Source organism: Miscanthus floridulus, chromosome 8 (assembly GCF_019320115.1).
Source record: "Miscanthus floridulus cultivar M001 chromosome 8, ASM1932011v1, whole genome shotgun sequence".
Lineage (NCBI taxonomy): Eukaryota > Viridiplantae > Streptophyta > Magnoliopsida > Poales > Poaceae > Miscanthus > Miscanthus floridulus.
The window spans coordinates 214,924,408-214,938,706 of record NC_089587.1 but is presented as its reverse complement, the minus strand read 5'-3'; the positions used below and the strand labels follow the sequence as shown (position 1 = coordinate 214,938,706).

The 14,299-nt window shown below is 51.0% G+C and overlaps 2 pseudogenes; both read right to left on the bottom strand.

Moving 5' to 3' along the window:
• Positions 1-3,416: 3,416 nt before the first annotated feature.
• On the bottom strand, positions 3,417-4,711 carry LOC136470619 (UDP-glycosyltransferase 73D1-like; annotated as a pseudogene).
• Positions 4,712-10,128: 5,417 nt separating this feature from the next.
• On the bottom strand, positions 10,129-11,189 carry LOC136470618 (UDP-glycosyltransferase 73D1-like; annotated as a pseudogene).
• Between the last annotated feature and the right edge of the window lie 3,110 nt (positions 11,190-14,299).

The following is a 14,299-nucleotide window of genomic DNA, read 5'->3' as shown; positions in this document are numbered from 1 at the left end:
AGGTAATTTATTTTTTATTTTCATGTAACTACTAATTTCATTAGTCGAGAAATGTGAATTAATATAAACTAAAAGGTCTATGTGAGTCTTCGTCTAAGAAAGTATCATACTTGCTTTTAGTCCATGTATCTAACCAACACTAAACTAAACTTTAGTCACCTAAACTTTTTTTGTAAATGGTCGAGACAAGGTAGCGTATGATAGCGCAACTAATGGAAAAGCCGTCTGCACAAAATCGCCAGACCTTTTTAGCCTACGCCGTGCCGAAAATTAAAAGGGAAAAAAACGAGGAACGTGATGGTCGGTAAAAGCGGGAGTAACTTTTGTTAGTATCGTAATGATGACGCAAATTCAGCCTGGGAAAAAAGATCCTCGGTGCCGCCCGGCCGTCAAAGCCTCAAAGGCGATCATCGGTGCGCACGGCCCGGTCCGACGATTCCACGGCTCGTGAGGCCATTTACGCTTGGAACCCAACGCCGCGTCGTCCACCGCCGCCACCGGCCAAAGCGCCCGTGCTCATGATGGACATGAATGCCGGAGTGGCATGGCGGCTTGCATTGCTCGCATGCATGCCCTGCCTCCGCCGTCTCCGTGTCCGTGTGATGAACCACGGTCACGCCGGCTCACATAAATAGTCGCCGTAAACAGATCACGAGGGGGGCCCGGCCGTCCCGTGCGCGACGGCAACGGGATCACGCCTTCCGTTCCGTCCCACGCGCAAATTCATGGCGGTGCCGTACAACGACGGTCGTAGTACGGAGATACGCATACTCATACTCCTACACTGGTGACTGGTCCCAGTAACTAACAACTAACCGCATTAGAGGCTCCGTTCGCTGGTCTAAAACTTGGCTGAAACTGACTGAAAAACACTGTTCTGGCTGAATTGTTGCGAGAGAAAAATACTATTCCGGCTGAAAAAAGAAGCCGAAAGTAACAGGACCAGAATTTACTACCACGTGCCCTAGCTGGGACTGGGAGTAACAGGGGTCGCACGCACGCGTGCATGGACCTGGGCTGTCGCCTGTCGCCTCGCCTGCACGGCAGCAGTTCGTCCCTGTGTTCTTCCCATGCATCGATGGATTGAGCCTCTGCACTCTGCTCAGTAGATCTGGAGCCTGTTGAGATCGATCGATGTCAGTAATTTGGACCGTCAGAAAACGGCAAGCAGCGTTTGTCGGTCATAGGATGGCGCCATACGTACGTACGTACAAGCGAGAGAGCGATCCGGCACGGGAGGGAGAGGAGAGGATAGGTCCGGAAAAGAACAAACCGCCGGAACAACTGTCAGGACCCGTCCATGCGCTCCGCTTTCACCCGCCCACGCCGATCTGTTGTGCCGCTTTCACTGTGCCTGTGGCCCTGTGCGCCACTGTCACTGTCCTTGCCTGACCACGACACCCGCGTCCGTTGCGTTCGCACCGACCCCCATCCCGTTGCATGGGGATTGGGGACCGACCGTCTGCGCCGGGAAGGGGAGGGAGAGGGATGGTTGGATGATGATGCCAAGTGCCAAAACAGAAGGTTCTTGTGCTGCCAACAAAGGTGCTGCTGCTGCCCAGGCTGGGGTTTTCATTGATGTTTGCTCTGTAACATCTCTGCTGCCCAGGCACCGGTGTAATTGTGTTGGCTATAGAGATTACGGTACTAGTACTTACTGGAGTACTACTGCCAAACGAACAATCTCTTTAGTTACTAGTACAGCAGAGATGTTCAACTTGCAGGGTTTTTTTTTATCCAACTAACTAACACAGCTCCTTTGCTCTACAGGCATAGTCAATGGTTCTATAGCAGTGCTACTTCTGAGATTGCTGAATGCAGGAAGCACGATCCGATATATGCTTTTCAGAGGTCTGGTATGTCTCTTGGGTGCAGCGTACTTCTGTCATCTCATCTGGAAATGGATAGCACCATTGCCCATGTTCCCTGGGAGCCGATCTCTGCTGTTACTCACTCCAAGCGTCAGTCTTTTTACTGTGTATTAGTACGGACTAATACTCTACTAGTAGTAGTAGTTGTTGCAGCAGGCAAGTAATATAGGTTATTGCTTATATTATATCATTCATGGATGGGCTTTTTGTCTGAGGGACATCCAGAAAGTTTGGTTTTGTGTAGCACACACCGCACTCATAATTTTTTTACTGTTGGACATTATGAAGACGGAGTTTTAGTGTATCACACACCGCATCAAATAAAAGAAGATTGTGCAGCCTGGGAGGAGAGTGAGGCCTGGGTAAACAGGCCATTATGCCCTTGCAACTAGAATCAAGCCATTTCTCACACAGCACGCATATGCAGACTAATAAATTGTCAGCTTACATTAACAAGTCGCTGGCATAATTAAACTATATTGGAAAAAGTCTACTTAACCCCCACCTATCAACCATGGTCTACTTCACCCCTCAAACTATAAAACCGTCTATTTTACCCCCTGAACTTTTCAAAACCGTCTATTTTAACCTCCCCGGCGGTTTTCGACGGTGGTTTTACTACAGTAACGGTGGTTTGCTACGCTACCTGTGGTTTCACCTTTTTCTTTTTTTATTTATTTTCGCTGAATCTTTGAAAAATCATAGTAAATCATAGAAAAATCATAAAATAAAAAATCCAATTTTATTGGACTCCACATGAGTAGATCTACATAGTTAACATATAATGTGGTATGCTTTAGTACAAAGGTTTTGCTGTAACTTTAGATTAATTGAAAAATCTAATTTTGTCTGTAATTAATTGGAATTTATCTATAACTAAGTTATACATGGTCCAATGAGTACGAAATTTTTACTATAGTTCAAGCATACAATAATTAGTCTACCATAAAAATTTCACCATAATTGGACCACAGAAGCTGCAGCTATGAATTGTTCCAATTAATTACAGACAAAATTGGATTTTCCAATTAATCTAAAACTATAGCAAAAATTTTGTACTAAAGCATATCATATTATATGTTCATTGTGTAGATCTACTTATGTGGAGTCCAACAAAATTAGATTTTCTATTTTATAATTTTTCTGTGATTTACTATGATTTTTTAAAGATTCACCAGAAATAAATAAAAAAGAAAAAGACAAAACCACCATCACTATAGCAAAACCACTGTTACTGTAGCAAACCCCCGTCGAAAACCGCCAGGGGGTAAAATAGACGGTTTTAAAAAGTTCAGGGGGTAAAATAGACGGTTTCATAGTTTGGGGTGTGAAGTAGACCATGGTTAATAGGTGGGGGGTTAAGTAGACTTTTTCCAAACTATATTTGGATACTGCGTTTGTTCGCGCACAAAATATTGGTTTGGGCTTACAGAAGTTTTTGAGAGAATTCCTTATTTGACACCAGATAAATGACCCGACACCAGACAAATGACCCGTTTCTTTCTTGGCCCTCAAAAAATTTCCGTTCCCTATTTGACACCGAGTTCAACTTTCGTTCCTTATACGACACTCCGTCGGGTTTGCCATTCGTGAACCGTTAACTGACATGTGGGCCCCACCACCCTTCCCCCCTTCTCCTCCCCTTCTCGACCGGGGAGTGGCCCCGCGACGGTGGCGCTTGGACAGGGCGCATCCGCGCGTGGAGGTGGCGGCGCAGGCATGCTCGCGCGGCCAGGGGCGCGTCCCGTCGCGCGGCCATGAGCACTGACCGACCGAACGTCCATCTCCTCCGATGAGCGGCTTCATGACGATGAGCTGCTCGTTGATAAATTGCTCGGCGAAAAAGGGCCATATTGCCATGGGCACACCGGCTGCAATGGCCTCTAGAGTGGAGTCCCATCCACAGTGCATCATGAAGCCGCCAATGGCTGGATGGGCCATGATGGCCACCTGGGGCGCCCACCCGCGCACCACCAGGCACTTGCTGCCCGCGACGCCGTCTGCGTCGGTGTTCTCGCGTAGCCAATCCTTGACGTTGTCGGGCAGGGAGTCGGCGCCCTTGATGAGCCAGAGCACTGGCAAGGGCATGAGACAAGAGCCATGCCGAGCTGCATGAGCTGAGCGGGCGACATGCGCCCGGCACTGCCGAAGCTCACGTACACCACGGACTTGGCCTCCTTGGCGTCCAGCCACGCCATGCATCGCCTCGCGTCACTCGACATGGACTGAGGGTCGAGACTCGGTGAGCGGCACAGCGAGATGGACCCGACGGCGACCACCTTTTTGCCCATTGCCTCTGCGAGAAGCGTCGCCGAGCCGCTCTCCAGCTCGTTGAAGGTGTTCACCACGATGCCGTCCGCGGCCACGTCGAAATCTCGGATCCCCTGCAGCGCCTTCCCACCGACGGAAGTGACTGGCATGAAATGCGGCGGGAGCTGCCTACGCGACAGCCTCAGCTGGAAAGGCGGCAACGCCGGGACGTCGAACAGCTCGTCATCCGATGCGACAGCCTCGTGCGGCCTGTGCTTGTACAGGTACTTGATGCAAAGCAAAGCGAAGGCGGCGAAGCCGTGGAAGACGTAGTAGGGCACGCCGAGTTCGCGCGCCAGGCCTAGCACCCACGTCTGGCACATCCCGGTGATGATGCAGCTCGGACGGCGGCGTGGCGCCTCGCCGAGGCAGTACAGCGCCACTGCCTCGTTTAACGCTCTGTTGGCCACGAAGTAGCGAGGCACCTCGTCCTGAGACCGGAGCATGTCCATCCTCTCGCAGCCCTCGGGCAGGCGGGCGTCCCCCGGCCGAGAAGGGGAGGAGAAGGGGAGAAGGGTGGTGGGGCCCACATGTCAGTTAACGGTTCACGGATGGCAAACCCGACGGAGTGTCGTATAAGGAATGAAAGTTGAACTCGATGTCAAATAGGGAACGAAAATTTTTTGAGGGCCAAGAAAGGAACGAGTCATTTGTCTGGTGTCAAATAAGGAATTCTCTCGAAATTCTTCCATGGGTGACGAGCATGTCACACAGCAACCTAATTAGCATAACAGGGACCAGCAACTTAACATGTTGCAAATTTACATTGATTTGACATGTCAAAAGCCTTCCTCCGAATTACTAGCACACACATCAGGGCTGCATGAGTTGCTCCAGCGCCACTGTACCAAGCACCTCGGCTTCCTCCATTGCTAGTTTTCTTGCTCGGCTGTTAAGAAGAAAAAAAAGTAAAGATAAACAAAAATGTTGATTCAAATATCAACTTGGTCATATATATCAGTTCAAAGAAAATTGTGTACCTCCTAGTCAATGCTCCAGGTCTGTTGTCAAGGTACAGTGGGCTTGATGGTTCTAGCTGAATTTTGAGTGGCGTACTAATTGTGTTGGCTGGTACTCCATGACTTGTGACTTGGTCTCTCGCAATTTTCTTAGCTTGGCTGTGTAAGCCAGTAAGAACATTTGATCACATGTGGAGATGTCTGGGTTTTTGGCATCCGATGTCACAACTTGCTCGAAACCTTCTCAATTTTTTACCATAGCCTCCACATGCGATAACACGACGCCTCGACAAGTTTCGTGATTTTCGGACTTCGTTTGCATTTTATATAATTTAAAATCACATTTCCGGCAAGTACCTCGACATGTTACGTCAACGAGATGCTCAAGATTTCATGTGAGTACCTGGATACGGCCTAAACATACCCTAAATATCATGAGTATCAATTTTTGAATGACCAAAGTCCATTATTCCATGTACCTGCAGTTCAAATTTGAAATATCCCGAAAAATTCGACGAAACGAAATAAACTAATGAAATATATCAAAAAAATAAAAATTGCCCTAAATTTTAAAATGGAGTTTGAAATACTATCACAAGGCCCTAGAAAAAATTTGGGCCCAAAATAAAAAAATATATTTTGCCGAGTGCCATGGGGGCACTCGGCAATGGGGGCTTTGCCGAGTGCCGGCCCAGGGGGCACTCGGCAAAGTTGAAATAAAAAAATAAAAAAAAACTGGGCACTAAATGCCCACCGGCCCAACCCCCGCGCGGCCCAACCCTAACTCACGCCCCCAGCCACCCGCCCGCTCCCCCGCGCCCACCCCAGCCGCCGCCGCGCCCACCCCAGCCGCTGTCGCGCCGCCGCCGGCGAGCCCCGCCCTCACGCCCACGTGCGCCTGCTGCCGGCCGCGCCCGCGCCCTCCGCCGGCCGCGCCCCGCCCCGGCAGCTCCCCGTGGCCCGACCCCCCTCGCCTCGGCCGGCCATTTCTGGCAGTGGCGGCTGTGTCCCTGCCGTCCCTTCCCTGGCCGCGCCGCCCGTAGGAGCAGGGGAGGTAGGAGGAGCAGGGGAGGAGGGAGAGAAGGGAAGCGGAGAAGAGGAGGAAGAAGGGAGAAGGGAGGAGGAAGAAGGAAGAAGGAAGAAGGAAGAAGGGAGGGAGGAGAGGAGAAGGGAGGAGGAAGAAGGAGAAGGGAGGTGGAGAGGAGAAGGGAAGAGGAGCCCCGGCCGCTGTCCACGCCTCGTTAACGGCGGTGCCGTGCCCTCGGTGCCCCGCTCCTGACTCCGCCCACCGTCGACGAGCACACTAGGTTCGCCCTTCCCTTTCTATTCAAATCGTGCAATGGATGTCGGCCATCGAGCCCTTGTTAGTAGTAATAGTTGTTGTATGTGGTTTTCGGCCATCGAGCCGTTGTTTGTGGATGTTGGCCTTCGTGCCGATCTTTTTTGTAGGTTTTTGAAACCTCCCCGTGCAGGGGAGGTTCTGCCAAAATTTTCAATTGTCACTAATGTATTGCCTTTTTATGCAGGAGGAGGCCCCGGCGGAGGGACCTCGGTGACCCCGATTGTCTTTGCCAGCGTTGCGGGTCTGCCTGCACCGCGTCGCGGCGCCACTGCACCGACTCGCCATAGCCCCGCTAGCCTAACCTCACCGGCACCCTAGGTATAACCCCTCTATCCATATCATGGTCTTAGGTCGCTGATCCTAGTTAGGCGTCTCCCGTTCGAAAGAGATATGGTTGGAGTTATGCAGGTCTTTGTATATCTGCGAGCGTTTCTGTTTTGGATTGTCCATGTTTTTTGGACAGCCCGCGGATGCGTAGATGGGTTAGTTTCCATGGTCCGCTCCGGTCTGAGATGGTGTTTTGGCATCACCCCCTGTTGTTTTTCGGATACACACTCTCCCTTGTAGGACGTGTATCGGGAGAACAACGGGGAGGTGCTGCCAAAATTCCGTCTCGGATAGGAGCGGAGCATGGAAACTAACCTCATCTACCGATCCGCGGGTGAGATTAGGACCTATCCTCACCTATTAGAGAGTAGGGACACCGCGTAGATGCAATTGATGGTGACTCATATGTGCTGATACGTCTGTTAAAGGATGGAGGACCATGAGTGGATGTACACGCTCCAGAGAGACGAGCACGATTATGACTTGCTATTTATAGTCAAGGTCAAAGAATTCATACAACATGCATTTGGCGAGAGTGCTAGAGGCCGTTCTCTAGTAGTTTGTCCGTGCAGCGGTTGTGACAATAGAAGAAGGAAAGATAGGTTAACCATGGGTAAATATATTGTGAAGTTTGGATTTACTCCGGGCTACCACCGGTGGATCCACCATGGTGAAGCTGATCGTATCAGGGAGGAGGTGGTGAGACCACAGCTCGAGACTTTCGATGATGATGCCGAGGTAGCAGACATGCTGGATGACACGCACCAAGCTCAGTTCGCTGAAGGACGTGATGAGGAGATGGAGGCTACCACAGATGCCTTCTACCTGATGTTGGACTCGGCATAGAGACCCCTTCATGATCATGCTAATGTTTCTCAGCTAGATGCCATTAGTCGCGTAATGGGGTTGAAGGCCGAGTTAAACCTAAGTCGAGAAGGCTTCGACAAGATGGTGGCCGTGTGGAGCGATATGCTACCGAAGACGCACATTATGCTGAAGAACTTGTATGAGTCAGAGAAGCTCCTTCTTGCACTTAAGATGCCGTATGACAAGATACATGTGTGTTCGAAGGGGTGCATCCTATTTAGGAAAGAACACGCGGATGCAAAGTACTGCCCAAAGTGTAAATCCTCCAGGTACATGGAGGTAGACTTAGGCGATGGCTAGAAGAGGCAGCTTAAGATCCCCATGAGAGTCCTACGACACCTTCCATTCCTATCGAGGCTCCAATGGTTATTCATGATCGAGGAATCCGCGAAACAGATGACATGGCACAAAAACGGCACACGGTACAATCCTGAGAAGATGGTACATCCATCCGATGCTGATGCATGGAAGTACTTCAATTTGCGGCATCTTCTCAAAGCAGAGGAGGCTCGTAATGTACGTGTCGCGCTGACAATAGATGGGTTCAATCCATATGGCATGATGGCTGCACCATACACATGTTGGCTCATGTTTGTCATCCCCCTGAATCTCCCCCCCCCCCCCCGTCGTCTCCTTTCAACAGCATACCATGTTCCTATCATTGATAATCCCTGGACACCCGGGGAGTAATATGGGTGTCTTCATGGAGCCTATGATAGATGAGTTGATCGATGCTTGGGTCAAAGGGGTGTGGACATACGACCGAGCTACGAAGACTAGCTTCAAAATGCACGTCTGGTACCACTACTCCATGCACGACTTCCTGGCGTACGGGTTAATGTGCGCCTGGTGTGTTCAGGGGAAGTTCCCATGCCCAATATGCAAGGAAGCTGTGAGGTTCATATGGTTGAAGAAGGGTGGAAAGTATTTGTCGTTTGACAAACATCATCAATTCCTCCCTCTTGATCATCCATTCAGAGAAGACGTCAAGAGCTTTACGAAAGGTGTCAAAGTGATGGACCCTAGACCACACTTGAGGACTAGGGCGAAGGTTCGTGCTCAGATAGATGCTCTCGTGCCCAATGAAGATGGTGATTTCGTGGGATATGGTGAGCAACATATGTGGACTCATAAGTCCGGCTTGACGAGGCTCCCCTATTTCGATGACCTCCTACTGCCCCATAATATTGATGTCATGCACACTAAAAAGAATATCGCCGAGGCACTTTGGGCAACGCTCATGGACACTAACAAGTCTAAGGACAACCCTAAGGCTAGAGTGGACCTAGCGACGTTGTGCAATAGGCCAAACCTAGAGATGCGGCCTCCTACAACAGGAAAGCAGTGGAGAAGGCCTAGGCCCCCCTATGTCTTGAAAAATTGATCAAAGAAGGGAAGTACTTTGATGGATCAAGAATTTAATGTACCCTAATGGGTATGCAACGAATCTGAGCAGGGAGTGAACTTAGAGACTCTGCGAGTCAACAGGATGAAGAGTCATGACTACCACATATGGATTGAGCGGATACTTCCGTCGATGGTTCGAGGCTATGTCCCTGAGCATGTCTAGCTAGTGCTGCCAAAGTTGAGCTACTTCTTTTGCTAGCTTTGTGCCAAGGAGCTATCTTCGACCGTCATTAAAGAATTGGAAACTATGGCACCTGAGTTGGTCTATGAGCTTAAGAAGATCTTTCCACCCAGCTTCTTCTTGTTGATGCAGCATCTGATTGTGCACCTCCCGACCGAGGCACGGTTGGGGGGGCTCATATAGGCCCGTTGGTGCTATCCAATCGAGCGATGTCTAAAGACTCTTCACAAGAAATGTACAAATAAAGCCAGAATTGAGGCTTCGATTGCAGAGGCAAGCATTTGGGAGGAGGTTGCAAACTTCACGACATCCTACTACAAGCCGAACCTTCCTAGCAAGCATAATCCACCCCCTCGTTACAATGCTGGTGAAGTTGAATCGACCCTTAGCCTTTTCAAATGCCAACTAGGCAGCGCAAGTGGATCGACCCCCAAGAGATTGGATCTAGAAGAGTGGCATAGAATCATGCTATATGTGTTCACCAACCTTGTCGAGGTTACGCCATTCATTAAGTAAGTTCTCAACGAACTTGTTTCAATACGACGTCACTATTCTATATTGAACCCCATTGATTCTCTTTGGTACAGGGAATTTGTTCGTCAAGACTGGCATCAATCAAGGGATCCTACCCCGCATGAACATGATACCCTTCTTTCAGAGGGTGCGGGAGCTAGGAGGCCTGATTTCATTTCTTGGTTCAAACAAAAGGTCATACGTTCGTTGATATTCCTTAGTAGCTCGTACGTTCCAATAGTATAACGATGTATCATGCTTGAGCTTGCAGGCGTAAACCAATGCGTCCATGAGTGACGAGTTGAGACAGGTTGCAAACGGCTTCAAGTTAAGGGTGAAGTCATATACCGGTTATGACGTGAACGAATATCGCTTCCTGACGATGAGCTGCTCGTTGATAAATTGCTCGGCGAAAAAGGGCCATATTGCCATGGGCACACCGGCTGCAATGGCCTCTAGAGTGGAGTCCCATCCACAGTGCATCATGAAGCCGCCAATGGCTGGATGGGCCATGATGGCCACCTGGGGCGCCCACCCGCGCACCACCAGGCACTTGCTGCCCGCGACGCCGTCTGCGTCGGTGTTCTCGCGTAGCCAATCCTTGACGTTGTCGGGCAGGGAGTCGGCGCCCTTGATGAGCCAGAGCACTGGCAAGGGCATGAGACAAGAGCCATGCCGAGCTGCATGAGCTGAGCGGGCGACATGCGCCCGGCACTGCCGAAGCTCACGTACACCACGGACTTGGCCTCCTTGGCGTCCAGCCACGCCATGCATCGCCTCGCGTCACTCGACATGGACTGAGGGTCGAGACTCGGTGAGCGGCACAGCGAGATGGACCCGACGGCGACCACCTTTTTGCCCATTGCCTCTGCGAGAAGCGTCGCCGAGCCGCTCTCCAGCTCGTTGAAGGTGTTCACCACGATGCCGTCCGCGGCCACGTCGAAATCTCGGATCCCCTGCAGCGCCTTCCCACCGACGGAAGTGACTGGCATGAAATGCGGCGGGAGCTGCCTACGCGACAGCCTCAGCTGGAAAGGCGGCAACGCCGGGACGTCGAACAGCTCGTCATCCGATGCGACAGCCTCGTGCGGCCTGTGCTTGTACAGGTACTTGATGCAAAGCAAAGCGAAGGCGGCGAAGCCGTGGAAGACGTAGTAGGGCACGCCGAGTTCGCGCGCCAGGCCTAGCACCCACGTCTGGCACATCCCGGTGATGATGCAGCTCGGACGGCGGCGTGGCGCCTCGCCGAGGCAGTACAGCGCCACTGCCTCGTTTAACGCTCTGTTGGCCACGAAGTAGCGAGGCACCTCGTCCTGAGACCGGAGCATGTCCATCCTCTCGCAGCCCTCGGGCAGGCGGGCGTCCCCCGGCCGAGAAGGGGAGGAGAAGGGGAGAAGGGTGGTGGGGCCCACATGTCAGTTAACGGTTCACGGATGGCAAACCCGACGGAGTGTCGTATAAGGAATGAAAGTTGAACTCGATGTCAAATAGGGAACGAAAATTTTTTGAGGGCCAAGAAAGGAACGAGTCATTTGTCTGGTGTCAAATAAGGAATTCTCTCGAAATTCTTCCATGGGTGACGAGCATGTCACACAGCAACCTAATTAGCATAACAGGGACCAGCAACTTAACATGTTGCAAATTTACATTGATTTGACATGTCAAAAGCCTTCCTCCGAATTACTAGCACACACATCAGGGCTGCATGAGTTGCTCCAGCGCCACTGTACCAAGCACCTCGGCTTCCTCCATTGCTAGTTTTCTTGCTCGGCTGTTAAGAAGAAAAAAAAGTAAAGATAAACAAAAATGTTGATTCAAATATCAACTTGGTCATATATATCAGTTCAAAGAAAATTGTGTACCTCCTAGTCAATGCTCCAGGTCTGTTGTCAAGGTACAGTGGGCTTGATGGTTCTAGCTGAATTTTGAGTGGCGTACTAATTGTGTTGGCTGGTACTCCATGACTTGTGACTTGGTCTCTCGCAATTTTCTTAGCTTGGCTGTGTAAGCCAGTAAGAACATTTGATCACATGTGGAGATGTCTGGGTTTTTGGCATCCGATGTCACAACTTGCTCGAAACCTTCTCAATTTTTTACCATAGCCTCCACATGCGATAACACGACGCCTCGACAAGTTTCGTGATTTTCGGACTTCGTTTGCATTTTATATAATTTAAAATCACATTTCCGGCAAGTACCTCGACATGTTACGTCAACGAGATGCTCAAGATTTCATGTGAGTACCTGGATACGGCCTAAACATACCCTAAATATCATGAGTATCAATTTTTGAATGACCAAAGTCCATTATTCCATGTACCTGCAGTTCAAATTTGAAATATCCCGAAAAATTCGACGAAACGAAATAAACTAATGAAATATATCAAAAAAATAAAAATTGCCCTAAATTTTAAAATGGAGTTTGAAATACTATCACAAGGCCCTAGAAAAAATTTGGGCCCAAAATAAAAAAATATATTTTGCCGAGTGCCATGGGGGCACTCGGCAATGGGGGCTTTGCCGAGTGCCGGCCCAGGGGGCACTCGGCAAAGTTGAAATAAAAAAATAAAAAAAAACTGGGCACTAAATGCCCACCGGCCCAACCCCCGCGCGGCCCAACCCTAACTCACGCCCCCAGCCACCCGCCCGCTCCCCCGCGCCCACCCCAGCCGCCGCCGCGCCCACCCCAGCCGCTGTCGCGCCGCCGCCGGCGAGCCCCGCCCTCACGCCCACGTGCGCCTGCTGCCGGCCGCGCCCGCGCCCTCCGCCGGCCGCGCCCCGCCCCGGCAGCTCCCCGTGGCCCGACCCCCCTCGCCTCGGCCGGCCATTTCTGGCAGTGGCGGCTGTGTCCCTGCCGTCCCTTCCCTGGCCGCGCCGCCCGTAGGAGCAGGGGAGGTAGGAGGAGCAGGGGAGGAGGGAGAGAAGGGAAGCGGAGAAGAGGAGGAAGAAGGGAGAAGGGAGGAGGAAGAAGGAAGAAGGAAGAAGGAAGAAGGGAGGGAGGAGAGGAGAAGGGAGGAGGAAGAAGGAGAAGGGAGGTGGAGAGGAGAAGGGAAGAGGAGCCCCGGCCGCTGTCCACGCCTCGTTAACGGCGGTGCCGTGCCCTCGGTGCCCCGCTCCTGACTCCGCCCACCGTCGACGAGCACACTAGGTTCGCCCTTCCCTTTCTATTCAAATCGTGCAATGGATGTCGGCCATCGAGCCCTTGTTAGTAGTAATAGTTGTTGTATGTGGTTTTCGGCCATCGAGCCGTTGTTTGTGGATGTTGGCCTTCGTGCCGATCTTTTTTGTAGGTTTTTGAAACCTCCCCGTGCAGGGGAGGTTCTGCCAAAATTTTCAATTGTCACTAATGTATTGCCTTTTTATGCAGGAGGAGGCCCCGGCGGAGGGACCTCGGTGACCCCGATTGTCTTTGCCAGCGTTGCGGGTCTGCCTGCACCGCGTCGCGGCGCCACTGCACCGACTCGCCATAGCCCCGCTAGCCTAACCTCACCGGCACCCTAGGTATAACCCCTCTATCCATATCATGGTCTTAGGTCGCTGATCCTAGTTAGGCGTCTCCCGTTCGAAAGAGATATGGTTGGAGTTATGCAGGTCTTTGTATATCTGCGAGCGTTTCTGTTTTGGATTGTCCATGTTTTTTGGACAGCCCGCGGATGCGTAGATGGGTTAGTTTCCATGGTCCGCTCCGGTCTGAGATGGTGTTTTGGCATCACCCCCTGTTGTTTTTCGGATACACACTCTCCCTTGTAGGACGTGTATCGGGAGAACAACGGGGAGGTGCTGCCAAAATTCCGTCTCGGATAGGAGCGGAGCATGGAAACTAACCTCATCTACCGATCCGCGGGTGAGATTAGGACCTATCCTCACCTATTAGAGAGTAGGGACACCGCGTAGATGCAATTGATGGTGACTCATATGTGCTGATACGTCTGTTAAAGGATGGAGGACCATGAGTGGATGTACACGCTCCAGAGAGACGAGCACGATTATGACTTGCTATTTATAGTCAAGGTCAAAGAATTCATACAACATGCATTTGGCGAGAGTGCTAGAGGCCGTTCTCTAGTAGTTTGTCCGTGCAGCGGTTGTGACAATAGAAGAAGGAAAGATAGGTTAACCATGGGTAAATATATTGTGAAGTTTGGATTTACTCCGGGCTACCACCGGTGGATCCACCATGGTGAAGCTGATCGTATCAGGGAGGAGGTGGTGAGACCACAGCTCGAGACTTTCGATGATGATGCCGAGGTAGCAGACATGCTGGATGACACGCACCAAGCTCAGTTCGCTGAAGGACGTGATGAGGAGATGGAGGCTACCACAGATGCCTTCTACCTGATGTTGGACTCGGCATAGAGACCCCTTCATGATCATGCTAATGTTTCTCAGCTAGATGCCATTAGTCGCGTAATGGGGTTGAAGGCCGAGTTAAACCTAAGTCGAGAAGGCTTCGACAAGATGGTGGCCGTGTGGAGCGATATGCTACCGAAGACGCACATTATGCTGAAGAACTTGTATGAGT